The sequence below is a fragment of the Ixodes scapularis genome, unplaced genomic scaffold, assembly GCF_016920785.2.
Source record: "Ixodes scapularis isolate PalLabHiFi unplaced genomic scaffold, ASM1692078v2 PGA_scaffold12__126_contigs__length_90152505, whole genome shotgun sequence".
In the NCBI taxonomy this organism is placed as follows: Eukaryota; Metazoa; Arthropoda; class Arachnida; order Ixodida; family Ixodidae; genus Ixodes; species Ixodes scapularis.
In genome coordinates this window covers 1,235,943-1,248,683 of record NW_024609838.1, presented here as the reverse complement: position 1 = coordinate 1,248,683, position 12,741 = coordinate 1,235,943, and the positions used below count along the sequence as shown (strand labels likewise).

General features: G+C 47.7%; 1 pseudogene; it reads left to right on the top strand.

Annotated features, from left to right (window-relative positions):
• Positions 1-11,390: 11,390 nt before the first annotated feature.
• Positions 11,391-12,236, top strand: LOC120836776 (annotated as a pseudogene).
• Positions 12,237-12,741: the final 505 nt, after the last annotated feature.

Sequence of the window (12,741 nt, the reverse complement as noted above, 5' to 3'; positions counted from 1 at the left end):
GCTTTCAGTTAATTACAAAGGCAAATAAAAAAATGCTCGTGGCATTTTTAAGTGCTTCTGCGTGCCGATCATCAGGTGTGCTTAGAACGGGCAGTTTTCGGCGAGGCGCGTTTATTTCTGCTTATTTCCGGATGGGATACAAATCAAATAATTTTAAAAGCTGAAAGGGAACTTTCGAAACGGTGGCACTGGTCTAATGAGAATGGTCTAAAAATAAATACAAATAAATCTAAGGCTATTTTATTCAAAACTACACATAAGCAGACACAAATAATACACGATTTATTACTCGGTGATCCTTCTATTGAAATAGTTAACAAACACAGAATCCTTGGAGTTACATTTTCTGCCAATATGACATGGACAGTTCACATATTGAAGCTTTAGCTAAGTCGTTATCATCGGCGACAGGAGCCTTGTCACAATGTCAACACATCCTTCCATATAATGCAAAACTTCATATTTATCATGTCCTATTCACTTCACAAATAAATTACTGCACGCTCGTATGGGGCACGACCACAGCAGGAAACGTACACACCATCCTTGTTCTTCGAGAAAAAGCGATTCGATATATTGCTAATGTGCCACGATTACACTCAACCGCACAATTGTACACTCAGTACGGTACTACGGTATAATAAGGGTAAAAAATATTTATCAATTTCGTTTATTGCAATCTTTGTTCTTGTCAAATGAAAGTTTCAGCTCCTTTTTAAAAAGGACATCTGACTTATCGAAACGAATAAGTGACGCTCGCACCCGCAGCTGTGACAGGTGGTTAGTGCCGCGCCGGCGCACTGACTTCTCGCAGTCGCTGACATATAACGTACCTTTTACTCTAAACAAGTATCTAGAACAAAATATTTACTTTGATACATTTACTAGAAAAAAAATTCAAGAATTCTTTTTAAAACAACAGATGACAATGCATTAATCTCTATCTTGTATATGGGAAAGTTTTGGTGTTGAAGCCTTTTTTTTTGTAATTTTTGCTAGAAAACAGGCCATGTGAAAAATTTGATTTATGTCATTTATATTTCCTTCAGCGGTTCATAATCTTTATATAGTCTTTGACATGTACCATATAGAATTGTATACATTCACACGGTGTTTATGTGTACTCATATTGTAACGCGTCATATTTTTTTGTAATTTTTCACAATATGTTGCTGTCTGTATGGGCCCCCAGGCACTCTCAAGCTGTCAATGACAGCTTCTTCGCCTGGGGACCCCCAACACCGTGATGGAAATAAAATTTAATTGAATTGAAAATTGAATTATACTGTATATTGAATAAGCCTTGACAGAGAAATAAATAGATTAAAAAAAACGAACCCGCTGACGGCGTTACTATGAATTTCTTGCTTAGGGTTACAGCAGGCTACTGTATACCCACGTCAACGCTCCTGGAGCGCGCTGAAAAACACGCTTCGAAGGTGCAGCGACAACCACTGATCGCAATGCCCCAGCGTACGGTAGCCTGGGGCTATGACATGCTAAAGTTGCCTATTAGGAACCATGGCGCAGGTTGATCACGCATTGCGACGCACTAACACCAAGATGGTGTGCTCTGAGCTTCGAGCCTCCGACACAGGAGGCTCGAAGTGCTCTGTGCTCTACCGTAGCTTGACGGTCACCACAGGCGGCTCACGTTTTAGAGCACTGGTGGACAGCGATATCGTCAACACCCACAAAACTATGTTGACACACAATGATATGACCATGCGCCCAAAACGCGCCCGCCCTACACAAAGTGTCACAACTCCTGTTATGTTTCTCCAACTTCAAAAAAACATGCTGGTCTTCCTGATGTACACCAACCAACATCTCCGTCACCTGGGAAGCGCTACTGCCCTGACCGTTTCGCATGTGTAGCCAAATAAATGTATTTAAGCACACTGACCTGCGTCAGCGAGCAGGCGCATGAAGCCCACTCCGCCCTCGTGCACGAAACTTAAGTACACCACAGCCACAATAAATGTCTTGTTCGGTGAAAAGCTGATTGGACGTGTAAGAATTAAAGCGGCGTGCTAGACGAGTTTTGACAGAAGCTTCTTGACATGGACCCTGAGGTGTACCGGAGCCTGCGTTGCGTCAGCCGGGTTCCTTTCAAGCCTGGATCCAAAAATCGCGCGACAAAATGAACCAGCGAACGCACAAAACACAATGATGTGCCATAAATGTTTGTTTTTATCGTCCAAAATAAAAAAAAAGATTGTACCGTTGCTAGATTAAACGTTTTTTCGAGTCAATTACCCGCAAAAAATCTGGGAGTGAAAAGGCGCTCGATTTTATGAGTCCGCACTTCCGCGGGCGAAATGCGGATCGCAGGAATCGGGGACGTCACGTCACATAGTACACGGTCCGCGGACGAAAATCGCAATTCGGTCTGTCATGTGCATCAGCTATAAAAAAAAACATTCCATGCTGTAAAAGTGAAAAAACAAAAGATGCTTTATTATCGAAGAAACAAGACGAGACTGCAATAAAGATTATTACTTTAAAGGGACACTGACAAGGGATTTATGCTCGCCGAGGTTTTTAGTTGTACGTGACATTTGAGAGCTCAACTACCCAGAACAGAATTTGCGGCTCGAAATTCGGTTTCTTTCCGCCCAAAAAACCGTCCATCAAGAACTGGAAGGTTCGAGTCGCGCTCACTCTCTTCTCCGTGGTCACGGGCCGTTTTCTAAGGTTTCGACGCGACCACCAAATTTAATCAAAGTCGTGGGTCATAGAAGGCACACAGTCAATAATAAAAATAGAAAAAAAAATATGAAACCTATATTTGTGGCTTTCAAAAAGCTGCAATTGCGTTGATAAAAAAAAAGAAAGCTGCACAGAGAATTGGAAGGATTCTGTGCGTTCACTACATAATTCTCAACATGGCGTCGTCTCGCGTATATATCGTGGGTCTCGCGGGCTGGACGGTGATGGCAGCGAACGACGGACCTGGGACCTCTACTTTAGAACTGTCGTTCGCGATACGGCGAATCTCTCTTCCTTCGAAAGAGAAACGTTAAACCGATAAAAAGAAATGGCATTGAGCCCGTACAGCACGCCCAGCCACCAAGCCGATTTGTGCACGAAGACGTCGCTGAGCCGTTAGCCCTTCTCGTGGCTGAAGACATCGCTTGCGCAAACGTCAAGCACGAAGTGCGTACTTGTTACTTGAAGTTGAATATGCACGCGTACAATTTCTTAACTATATATATGTGCGAATGTGGCCAATGCGTGGTGCTGCCCGACTTCAACCCGGGTGTGCTTTTGCTGGTGGAAAATCGGCAGCAAACTTTCCAACCTACAGTTGACCGGTTGCATTATTACTAAAGAGAGGGTTTCCCGAGTAGCTCAGTGGAAAGATGTCCGCTTAACACACAGCGGGCCCAAGTTGAATCATTACTGCAAGCGTACCTGTTTTTTTTGTTTGTTTTTTTCACACATTTGGCGATATTTACATTTTTTTTTTACAATTATCACTGAAAAAAAAATGTGGACGATACGTCGCTGAACTAAATGAAATGGGATTCCCCTTTTGACACCTATGAGCTCAATGTAGCCACTTTCCACAAAATGCAAGGAGCATATGAATCGGGTAGCGTCTGTTTCCCGAGGTGCCCGTAACTGTTCTAGAGGAATTGCAGCCAGCCATTTTCAGCCATTCGCATTGCGCTTCTCGCTGGCCGACTTCGAAGCGAGGGGATAGATATTTGAGCCAGTGACCAAGCGCCCGGTGCGCAACCACTATTGGCCCTCTCCTCCCCCCCCCCCCCCCCCCCCCACCATCTTTCACAACGCTTAGAAGGGGTAGAGATAGAGAGCTCGCGCTCGCACCATCACTGCTCATACATTATACAAAAGACAGTCTGCAAACACGGGTTCGTGGTTCGAATGCCGCGTACCAAGTTTACCTCCTCGAACTCACTGCCACGATGCGGCATTCGAAGCACGAATCTTGCGGTAACTCGCGTTCGAATATGTATGCGGACTGTCGTTTGTACGATGCACCACCAGCGTGCACAATTACGTCCGGCCGGAGCTAACACTTATCACACGAGGGACGCCGTGTTCGCGGCACGCACAATGACAAAATTAGCTGCGCACGTGCTTCAAGAATGTTCGAAGCATGTGTTGGTTTATACATATGTATGCTTATGTAGACAGGTTCTTGTATGACCAATGTGACGTCACACGAGGAAGGAACGCTGCCAAGCCGGAGTCTGCGGACTTTTTTTGGCGTATAATCAGTGTCACCGCGGCTTAAAAGACAGCGATGAAGCGTTAGTATCGGAATGTATAACACTAACATGAAAACCAGCACGTTTAAACATACTCAAGACGGCCACTGTGGGGCCTCGGCCGTTACGACCGCATACTTATAACCGACGAGCGGCGAAAAATGGTAGCTGCACAGTAGCATCCGACAGCCAGATCAAATGAAATTGCTATGGTTGCGCGAATATTCGGGACTTTCGAATATCGAAGCGAATGTGCCATATTCTGTGACGGATCCACACGTTACAGAAAAACGCCTATAAAAAAAGACGGCCATCAGAAGAATCTTCAAACGCACTCAGCAGTGGCACTGTCCACGCTTCCTCTCTGCAGCTAAAATTGTCTTAAAAAAGCTTGCAGATATTGGTGTACGTGGCCCCTCGTGCTTGTGCTGCCTATCGTCGCTGATACCACCAGCCTGCCTGTCGACGCTGACATCCTCGAGCTGCCGATTCCAGCCTGCGATTGGATTGTCCGATCCAGACGTCAAAGAAAAACGCCTATTAAAGAAGACGGCCCTCACAAGAATCTTCAAACGCACTCAGCAGCGGCAGTGTCCATGCTTCCTCTCTGCAGCTAAAATTGTCTTAAAAAAGCTTGCAGATATTGGTGTACGTGGCCCCTCGTGCTTGTGCTGCCTATCGTCGCTGATACCACCAGCCTGCCTGTCGACGCTGACATCCTCGAGCTGCCGATTCCAGCCTGCGATTGGATTGTCCGATCCAGACGTCAAAGAAAAACGCCTATTAAAGAAGACGGTCCTCAGAAGAATCTTCAAACGCACTCAGCAGTGGCACTGTCCACGCTTCCTCTCTGCAGCTAAAATTGTCTTAAAAAAGCTTGCAGATATTGGTGTACGTGGCCCCTCGTGCTTGTGCTGCCTATCGTCGCTGATACCACCAGCCTGCCTGTCGACGCTGACATCCTCGAGCTGCCGATTCCAGCCTGCGATTGGATTGTCCGATCCAGACGTCAAAGAAAAACGCGTATTAAAGAAGACGGTCCTCAGAAGAATCTTCAAACGCACTCAGCAGTGGCACTGTCCACGCTTCCTCTCTGCAGCTAAAATTGTCTTAAAAAAGCTTGCAGATATTGGTGTACGTGGCCCCTCGTGCTTGTGCTGCCTATCGTCGCTGATACCACCAGCCTGCCTGTCGACGCTGACATCCTCGAGCTGCCGATTCCAGCCTGCGATTGGATTGTCTGATTCAGACGTCAAAGAAAAACGCCTATTAAAGAAGACGGCCCTCAGAAGAATCTTCAAACGCACTCAGCAGCGGCAGTGTCCACGCTTCCTCTCTGCAGCTAAAATTGTCTTAAAAAAGCTTGCAGATATTGGTGTACGTGGCCCCTCGTGCTTGTGCTGCCTATCGTCGCTGATACCACCAGCCTGCCTGTCGACGCTGACATCCTCGAGCTGCCGATTCCAGCCTGCGATTGGATTGTCCGATCCAGACGTCAAAGAAAAACGCCTATTAAAGAAGACGGCCCTCAGAAGAATCTTCAAACGCACTCAGCAGTGGCACTGTCCACGCTTCCTCTCTGCAGCTAAAATTGTCTTAAAAAAGCTTGCAGATATTGGTGTACGTGGCCCCTCGTGCTTGTGCTGCCTATCGTCACTGATACCACCAGCCTGCCTGTCGACGCTGACATCCTCGAGCTGCCGATTCCAGCCTGCGATTGGATTGTCCGATCCAGACGTCAAAGAAAAACGCCTATTAAAGAAGACGGCCCTCAGAAGAATCTTCAAACGCACTCAGCAGCGGCAGTGTCCACGCTTCCTCTCTGCAGCTAAAATTGTCTTAAAAAAGCTTGCAGATATTGGTGTACGTGGCCCCTCGTGCTTGTGCTGCCTATCGTCGCTGATACCACCAGCCTGCCTGTCGACGCTGACATCCTCGAGCTGCCGATTCCAGCCTGCGATTGGATTGTCCGATCCAGACGTCAAAGAAAAACGCCTATTAAAGAAGACGGCCCTCAGAAGAATCTTCAAACGCACTCAGCAGTGGCACTGTCCACGCTTTCTCTCTGCAGCTAAAATTGTCTTAAAAAAGCTTGCAGATATTGGTGTACGTGGCCCCTCGTGCTTGTGCTGCCTATCGTCGCTGATACCACCAGCCTGCCTAACGACGCTGACATCCTCGAGCTGCCGACTCCAGCCTGCGATTGGATTGTCCGATCCAGACGTCAAAGAAAAACGCCTATAAAAGAAGACGGCCCTCAGAAGAATCTTCAAACGCACTCAGCAGCGGCAGTGTCCACGCTTCCTCTCTGCAGCTAAAATTGTCTTAAAAAAGCTTGCAGATATTGGTGTACGTGGCCCCTCGTGCTTGTGCTGCCTATCGTCGCTGATACCACCAGCCTGCCTGTCGACGCTGACATCCTCGAGCTGCCGATTCCAGCCTGCGATTGGATTGTCCGATCCAGACGTCAAAGAAAAACGCCTATTAAAGAAGACGGCCCTCAGAAGAATCTTCAAACGCACTCAGCAGTGGCACTGTCCACGCTTCCTCTCTGCAGCTAAAATTGTCTTAAAAAAGCTTGCAGATATTGGTGTACGTGGCCCCTCGTGCTTGTGCTGCCTATCGTCGCTGATACCACCAGCCTGCCTGTCGACGCTGACATCCTCGAGCTGCCGATTCCAGACTGCGATTGGATTGTCCGATCCAGACGTCAAAGAAAAACGCCTATTAAAGAAGACGGCCCTCAGAAGAATCTTGAAACGCACTCAGCAGCGGCAGTGTCCACGCTTCCTCTCTGCAGCTAAAATTGTCTTAAAAAAGCTTGCAGATATTGGTGTACGTGGCCCCTCGTGCTTGTGCTGCCTATCGTCGCTGATACCACCAGCCTGCCTGTCGACGCTGACATCCTCGAGCTGCCGATTCCAGCCTGCGATTGGATTGTCCGATCCAGACGTCAAAGAAAAACGCCTATAAAAGAAGACGGCCTTCAGAAGAATCTTCAAACGCACTCAGCAGCGGCAGTGTCCACGCTTCCTCTCTGCAGCTAAAATTGTCTTAAAAAAGCTTGCAGATATTGGTGTACGTGGCCCCTCGTGCTTGTGCTGCCTATCGTCGCTGATACCACCAGCCTGCCTGTCGACGCTGACATCCTCGAGCTGCCGATTCCAGCCTGCGATTGGATTGTCCGATCCAGACGTCAAAGAAAAACGCCTATTAAAGAAGACGGTCCTCAGAAGAATCTTCAAACGCACTCAGCAGTGGCACTGTCCACGCTTCCTCTCTGCAGCTAAAATTGTCTTAAAAAAGCTTGCAGATATTGGTGTACGTGGCCCCTCGTGCTTGTGCTGCCTATCGTCGCTGATACCACCAGCCTGCCTGTCGACGCTGACATCCTCGAGCTGCCGATTCCAGCCTGCGATTGGATTGTCCGATTCAGACGTCAAAGAAAAACGCCTATTAAAGAAGACGGCCCTCAGAAGAATCTTCAAACGCACTCAGCAGCGGCAGTGTCCACGCTTCCTCTCTGCAGCTAAAATTGTCTTAAAAAAGCTTGCAGATATTGGTGTACGTGGCCCCTCGTGCTTGTGCTGCCTATCGTCGCTGATACCACCAGCCTGCCTGTCGACGCTGACATCCTCGAGCTACCGATTCCAGCCTGCGATTGGATTGTCCGATCCAGACGTCAAAGAAAAACGCCTATAAAAGAAGACGGCCTTCAGAAGAATCTTCAAACGCACTCAGCAGCGGCAGTGTCCACGCTTCCTCTCTGCAGCTAAAATTGTCTTAAAAAAGCTTGCAGATATTGGTGTACGTGGCCCCTCGTGCTTGTGCTGCCTATCGTCGCTGATACCACCAGCCTGCCTGTCGACGCTGACATCCTCGAGCTGCCGATTCCAGCCTGCGATTGGATTGTCCGATCCAGACGTCAAAGAAAAACGCCTATTAAAGAAGACGGTCCTCAGAAGAATCTTCAAACGCACTCAGCAGTGGCACTGTCCACGCTTCCTCTCTGCAGCTAAAATTGTCTTAAAAAAGCTTGCAGATATTGGTGTACGTGGCCCCTCGTGCTTGTGCTGCCTATCGTCGCTGATACCACCAGCCTGCCTGTCGACGCTGACATCCTCGAGCTGCCGATTCCAGCCTGCGATTGGATTGTCCGATTCAGACGTCAAAGAAAAACGCCTATTAAAGAAGACGGCCCTCGGAAGAATCTTCAAACGCACTCAGCAGCGGCAGTGTCCACGCTTCCTCTCTGCAGCTAAAATTGTCTTAAAAAAGCTTGCAGATATTGGTGTACGTGGCCCCTCGTGCTTGTGCTGCCTATCGTCGCTGATACCACCAGCCTGCTTGTCGACGCTGACAGCCTCGAGCTGCCGATTCCAGCCTGCGATTGGATTGTCCGATTCAGACGTCAAAGAAAAACGCCTATTAAAGAAGACGGCCCTCAGAAGAATCTTCAAACGCACTCAGCAGCGGCAGTGTCCACGCTTCCTCTCTGCAGCTAAAATTGTCTTAAAAAAGCTTGCAGATATTGGTGTACGTGGCCCCTCGTGCTTGTGCTGCCTATCGTCGCTGATACCACCAGCCTGCCTGTCGACGCTGACATCCTCGAGCTGCCGATTCCAGCCTGCGATTGGATTGTCCGATCCAGACGTCAAAGAAAAACGCCTATAAAAGAAGACGGCCTTCAGAAGAATCTTCAAACGCACTCAGCAGCGGCAGTGTCCACGCTTCCTCTCTGCAGCTAAAATTGTCTTAAAAAAGCTTGCAGATATTGGTGTACGTGGCCCCTCGTGCTTGTGCTGCCTATCGTCGCTGATACCACCAGCCTGCCTGTCGACGCTGACATCCTCGAGCTGCCGATTCCAGCCTGCGATTGGATTGTCCGATCCAGACGTCAAAGAAAAACGCCTATTAAAGAAGACGGTCCTCAGAAGAATCTTCAAACGCACTCAGCAGTGGCACTGTCCACGCTTCCTCTCTGCAGCTAAAATTGTCTTAAAAAAGCTTGCAGATATTGGTGTACGTGGCCCCTCGTGCTTGTGCTGCCTATCGTCGCTGATACCACCAGCCTGCCTGTCGACGCTGACATCCTCGAGCTGCCGATTCCAGCCTGCGATTGGATTGTCCGATTCAGACGTCAAAGAAAAACGCCTATTAAAGAAGACGGCCCTCAGAAGAATCTTCAAACGCACTCAGCAGCGGCAGTGTCCACGCTTCCTCTCTGCAGCTAAAATTGTCTTAAAAAAGCTTGCAGATATTGGTGTACGTGGCCCCTCGTGCTTGTGCTGCCTATCGTCGCTGATACCACCAGCCTGCTTGTCGACGCTGACATCCTCGAGCTGCCGATTCCAGCCTGCGATTAAATTGTCCGATCCAGACGTCAAAGAAAAACGCCTATTAAAGAAGACGGCCCTCAGAAGAATCTTCAAACGCACTCAGCAGCGGCAGTGTGCACGCTTCCTCTCTGCAGCTAAAATTGTCTTAAAAAAGCTTGCAGATATTGGTCTACGTGGCCCCTCGTGCTTGTGCTGCCTATCGTCGCTGATACCACCAGCCTGCTTGTCGACGCTGACATCCTCGAGCTGCCGATTCCAGCCTGCGATTGGATTGTCCGATCCAGACGTCAAAGAAAAACGCCTATTAAAGAAGACGGCCCTCAGAAGAATCTTCAAACGCACTCAGCAGCGGCAGTGTCCACGCTTCCTCTCTGCAGCTAAAATTGTCTTAAAAAAGCTTGCAGATATTGGTGTACGTGGCCCCTCGTGCTTGTGCTGCCTATCGTCGCTGATACCACCAGCCTGGCTGTCGACGCTGACATCCTCGAGCTGCCGATTCCAGCCAGCGATTGGATTGTCCGATCCAGACGTCAAAGAAAAACGCCTATAAAAGAAGACGGCCCTCAGAAGAATCTTCAAACGCACTCAGCAGCGGCAGTGTCCACGCTTCCTCTCTGCAGCTAAAATTGTCTTAAAAAAGCTTGCAGATATTGGTGTACGTGGCCCCTCGTGCTTGTGCTGCCTATCGTCGCTGATACCACCAGCCTGCCTGTCGACGCTGACATCCTCGAGCTGCCGATTCCAGCCTGCGATTGGATTGTCCGATCCAGACGTCAAAGAAAAACGCCTATTAAAGAAGACGGCCCTCACAAGAATCTTCAAACGCACTCAGCAGCGGCAGTGTCCACGCTTCCTCTCTGCAGCTAAAATTGTCTTAAAAAAGCTTGCAGATATTGATATACGTGGCCCCTCGTGCTTGTGCTGCCTATCGTCGCTGATACCACCAGCCTGCCTGTCGACGCTGACATCCTCGAGCTGCCGATTCCAGCCTGCGATTGGATTGTCCGATCCAGACGTCAAAGAAAAACGCCTATAAAAGAAGACGGCCCTCAGAAGAATCTTCAAACGCACTCAGCAGCGGCAGTGTCCACGCTTCCTCTCTGCAGCTAAAATTGTCTTAAAAAAGCTTGCAGATATTGGTGTACGTGGCCCCTCGTGCTTGTGCTGCCTATCGTCGCTGATACCACCAGCCTGCTTGTCGACGCTGACATCCCCGAGCTGCCGATTTCAGCCTGCGATTGGATTGTCCGATCCAGACGTCAAAGAAAAACGCCTATTAAAGAAGACGGCCCTCAGAAGAATCTTCAAACGCACTCAGCAGCGGCAGTGTCCACGCTTCCTCTCTGCAGCTAAAATTGTCTTAAAAAAGCTTGCAGATATTGGTCTACGTGGCCCCTCGTGCTTGTGCTGCCTATCGTCGCTGATACCACCAGCCTGCCTGTCGACGCTGACATCCTCGAGCTGCCGATTCCAGCCTGCGATTGGATTGTCCGATCCAGACGTCAAAGAAAAACGCCTATAAAAGAAGACGGCCCTCAGAAGAATCTTCAAACGCACTCAGCAGCGGCAGCGTCCACGCTTCCTCTCGGAAGCTAAAGTCGTCTTAAAAAAACTTGCAAGTTGGTGCTGGTTAATTTTGAGCTATTACTCTGGCATTTTGTCGACGCTGCTGCTGCTAAAAGTGCTGGTCCTTGTTCACTCGTCATTTGAATGGCGAATAAGACTATGCCAAACCCAGAACTCTGCTTGTCATGTAACGAACCACTACCGACAGAAATTACAAAGTTCTTAACATGCTCGGACTGCAGATATGGCTATCAGGTAGGGTCATGCTCGGGCAAAAGTAATTCCAAAGGCCAAAATAAAAATTCAAACAAGAATGCATGGAACTGCCAAACTTGCTTGACAGCGAAAAACCGAGGCGTACACAGCCCTGGAAAACAGGAGCCGGAGCACGATCCTCAACTTGTACAGGAGCTAGCTGCTATTAACAAAAAAACTTGCCAAAATTATAATTTTAAGTACGAAAGTGGATACACTAATGTCAATCAAAGAGACAGTTGGTCAAATCGAAGCGTCAACTAAGTTGATATCAAGTCAGTACGACGAAATCTTTAAAAAAATGGGCCACCAATCTAAAGAATTTACTGCCCTTAAAAAACACGGAAGCTAGTCTCCGTGGAAAGGAGAAGGGGTTTCCTCCTTTCTGGGTGGCAAGGAGGAAACCTCTTCTCCCGCGGAAAATGGTTTTGTAGGTCGGCCTTTAAGCGCCAATGAGAATCTTCTGAATACGCTGAATGACATAGCGAATAAACTAGAACCGCCAGAACTAACTGAGAAAGATGTGGAGGGTCTTCACCGGCTTCCTGCGAAAAATGGAAAAGCACCTGCTGTACTGGTTCGGTTTGTCTCACGAGCAACCCGAGAACTGTGGCTAGCAGAAAGGAAATATCTAAAAGATGCGCAATCTGGTATCTGGTTTCTTGACAACATGACCGCCACGAATAAAAAGCTTCTCTGGATGCTGAAGGAAAAAACAGAAGGAAAAAATGTATCAGTTTATCTGGCAGAAAAACGGTAAATCTTCGCACGGAAAAAGCAGGCAGATCGTATAATCAAAATCGAATGTGAAGCAGATCTTGATAAGATCGTGTGAACAGCCTACGGGCTGCGTGGAGTGCCTTCGTTTATATCTGATCTTGAATGATGCAAGCACAATTTACTTATCACTATCGGCTAGTGTATGTTTTCCTTTACAAAAATATTTTTTTCATTTAATAATTTAAATGCTACGAGTCTTGGCGATAAGCACGTTGTGGATTGTATGTATTTGAACTTTTTATTTGATAACTTGGCATTTCGTAAAACTTGGTTTTTATGCAGAAATTTTGGTGTGAGGCTCTCGGGATATAAACGTGAGAGAATATACCAAGCGTACAAAAAGGGTGCGAAAGTCGGTTTTTTTTTATGATTGAGTTTGTGAAGCTTTGTTTGAATACTCAATTATAAATTTTGACTGTAAAGCCTTTGGTTTAAATGCTATTCCTTTAAACGTTCCTTAAATGTTTTTCTTGATATGTCTAAGTCTCTTGAAGATGAGAAATATACTCGAGTGAGTATTGTTGTTGTTTTCTGCTTCATGTCGTATTTTAACCCACCAG